Here is a 3,655-nt window from a genome sequence, read left to right on the forward strand (position 1 = left end):
CCCCCCCATTTTCCCCTTCCTTCTCCTAATGTCCTCCCTGCTATTCCTTATGTTCCACGAATAAGTGAAACCATATGATAATTGACTTTCTCTCCTTGACTTATTTCACTTAGCATACTCTCCTCCAGTCCCATCCATGTTGATGTAAAAGTTGGGTATTCATCCTTTCTGATGGCTGAGTAATATTCCATTGTATATATGGACCACATCGTCTTTATCCATTCATCTGTTGAAGGGCATCTCGGCTCTTTCCACAGTTTGGCTATTGCGGACATTGCTGCTATGAACATTGGGGTGCATATGGCCCTTCTTTTCACTCCATCTGTGTCTTTGGGGTAAATACCCAGGAGTGCAATTGCTGGGTCATAGGGTAGCTCTATTTTTAAATATTTGAGGAACCTCCACACTGTTTTCCAAAGTGGCTGTACCAACTTGCATTCCTACCAACAGTGTAAGAGGGTTCCCCTTTCTCCACAACCTCTCCAACATTTGTTGTTTCTTGCCCTGTCCATTTTTGCCATTCTAACTGGTGTTAAGGTGGTATCTCAATGTGGTTTTGATTTGAATTTCCCTGATGGCTAATGATGATGAACATTTTATCATGTGTCTGTTAGCCATTTGTATGTCTTCTTCAGAGAAGTGTCTTTTCATATCTTCTGCCCACTTTTTGACTTGATTATTTGTTTTTTGGGTGTTGAGTTTGAGAAGTTCTTTATAGATCTTGGATACCAGCCCTTTATCTGTAGTGTCATTTGCAAATACCTTCTCCCATTCTGTGGGTTGCCTCTTTGTTTTGTTGACTGTTTCCTTTGCTGTGCAGAAGCTTTTTATCTTGATGAAGTCCCAAAAGTTCATTTTTGCTTTTGTTTCACTAGCTTTTGGAGATGTATCTTGAAAGAAGTTGCTGTGGGCGATGTCAAAGAGGTTACTGCCTATGTTCTCCTCTAGGATTTTGATGGATTCCCGTCTCACATTGAGGTCTTTCATCCACTTTGAGTTTATCTTTGTGAATGGTGTTAGAAAATGGTCGAGTTTCATTCTTCTGCATGTGGCTGTCCAATTTTCCCAGCACCATGTATTGAAGAGACTGTCTTTTTTCCATTGCATGTTTTTTCCTGCTTTGTCAAAGATTATTTGACCATAGAGTTGAGGGTCCATATCTGGGTTCTCTATTCTGTTCCATTGGTCTATAGGTCTGTTTTTGTGCCAGTACCATGCTGTCTTGGTGATCACAGCTTTGTAATATAGCTTGAAATTGGGCAACATGATGCCCCCAGCTTTGTTTTTCTTTTTCAACACTGCCTTGGCGATTTGGGGTCTTTTCTGATTCCATACAAATTTTAGGATTCTTTGTTCCAGCACTTTGAAAAATGTCATTGGAATTTTGATCGGGATGGCACTGAAGGTATAGATTGCTCTGGGTAGCATAGACATTTTAACAATGTTTATTCTTCCGATCCATGAGCATGGAATATTTTTCCATCTTTTTCTGTCTTCTTCAATTTCTTTCATGAGTGTTCTGTAGTTCCTAGAGTATAAATCCTTTACCTCTTTGGTTAGGTTTATTCTGAGGTATCTTATGGTTTTTGGTGCTATTGTAAATGGAATCGTTTCTCTAATTTCTATTTCTACAGTTGCATTGTTAGTGTATAAGAAAGCAACTGATTTCTGTGCATTGATTTTGTATCCTGCCACATTACTGAACTGCTGTATGAATTCTAGTAATTTAGGGGTGGAGTCTTTTGGGTTTTCCACATAAAGTATCATATCGTCTGCGAAAAGAGAGAGTTTGACTTCTTCTTTGCCAATTTGAATACCTTTTATTTCTTTTTTTGTCTGATTGTGTTGCTACAACTTCTAGTACTATGTTGAACAATAGTGGCAAGAGTGTGCATCCTTGACGTGTTCCTGATCTTAAGGGAAAGGCTTTCAGCTTTTCCCCATTGAGGATGATATTCGCTGTGGGTTTTTCATAGATGGTTTTTATGAACTTGAGGAATGTTCCCTCTATCCCTATACTCTGAAGAGTTTTAATCAGGAAAGGATGTTGTATTTTGTCAGATGCTTTTTCTGCATCAATTGAGAGGACCATATGGTTCTTCTCCCTCCTATTTTTTTTTAAAGATTTTTATTTATTTATTTGAGAGAGAGAGAATGAGAGATAGAGAGCACGAGAGGGAAGAGGGTCAGAGGGAGAAACAGACTCCCTGCCGAGCAGGGAGCCCGATGTGGGACTCGATCCCGGGACTCCAGGATCATGACCTGAGCCAAAGGCAGTCGCTTAACCAACTGAACCACCCAGGCTCCCTCTCCCTCCTCTTATTAATGTGTTCTATCACATTGATTGATTTGCGAATGTTGAACCACCCTTGCATCCCGGGGATAAATCCCACTTGGTCTTGGTGGATGATCCTTTTAATGTATTGTTGGATCCTATTAGCTAGGATTTTGTTGAGGATTTTGGAATCCATATTCATCAGGGATATCGGTCTGAAATTCTCCTTTTTGATGGGGTCTTTGCCTGGTTTGGGGATTAAGGTAATGCTGGCTTCATAGAATGAGTTTGGAAGTTTTCCTTCTGTTTCTATTTTTTGAAACAGCTTCAGGAGAATAGGTATTATTTCTTCTTTGAATGTTTGGTAGAATTCCCCAGGGAATCCATAAGGCCCCGGACTCTTGTTTTTTGGGAGGTTTTTGATCACTGCTTCAATCTCGTTACTGGTTATTGGCCTATTCAGGTTGTCAATTTCTTCCTGTTTCAGTCTTGGCAGCTTATAGGTTTCCAGGAAGGCCTCCATTTCATCCTGATTGCTCAGTTGATTGGCATATAGTTGTTGATAATAATTTCTAATAATTGTTTCTATATCCTTGGTGTTAGTTGTGATCTCTCCCCTTTCATTCATAATTTTATTAATTTGGGTCCTTTCTCTTTTCTTTTGGATAAGTCTGGCCGGTGGTTTACCGATCTTATTAATTCTTTCAAAGAACCAACTTCTAGTTTCATTGATCTGATTTACTGTGTTTCTGCTTTCTAATTCATTGATCTCTGCTTTAATTTTAATTATTTCTCTTCTAATGAGTGGCTTAGGATTCGTTTGTTGCTTTTTCTCTAGTTCTTTAAGGCATAGAATTAGTTGGTGAATTCAAGATTTTTCTATTTTTTCGAGTGAGGCTCGGATGGCTATGTATTTCCCCCTGGGGAACACCTTTGCAGTATCCCATAGGTTTTGGACCATTGTGTTTTCGTTCTTATTGATTTCCATGAGTTGTTTAAGTTCTTCTTTGATTTCCTGATTTGACCCTCTTATTTTTTTTACTTTCTTATTGTTATGTTAATCACCATACATTACATCATTAGTTTGTGATGTAGTGTTCCATGATTCATTGTTTGTGCATAACACCCAGTGCTCCATGCAGAACGTGCCCTCTTTAATACCCATCACCAGGCCAACCCATCCCCCGACCCCTCTCCTCTCTAGAACCCTCACTTTGTTTTTCAGAGTCCATCATCTCTCATGGTTAATCTCCCCCTCTGATTTACTCCGCTTCATTCTTCCCCTCCTGCTATTTTCTTGTTCTTTTTTTCTTAACATATGTTCCATTATTTGTTTCAGAGGAACAGATCAGTGATTCGACAGTTTTGCACAATTCACAG

The sequence above is a fragment of the Callorhinus ursinus genome, unplaced genomic scaffold (assembly GCF_003265705.2).
Source record: "Callorhinus ursinus isolate GAN/ISIS: 27379988/994484 unplaced genomic scaffold, GSC_fseal_2.0 scaffold12, whole genome shotgun sequence".
Classification (NCBI taxonomy): domain Eukaryota; kingdom Metazoa; phylum Chordata; class Mammalia; order Carnivora; family Otariidae; genus Callorhinus; species Callorhinus ursinus.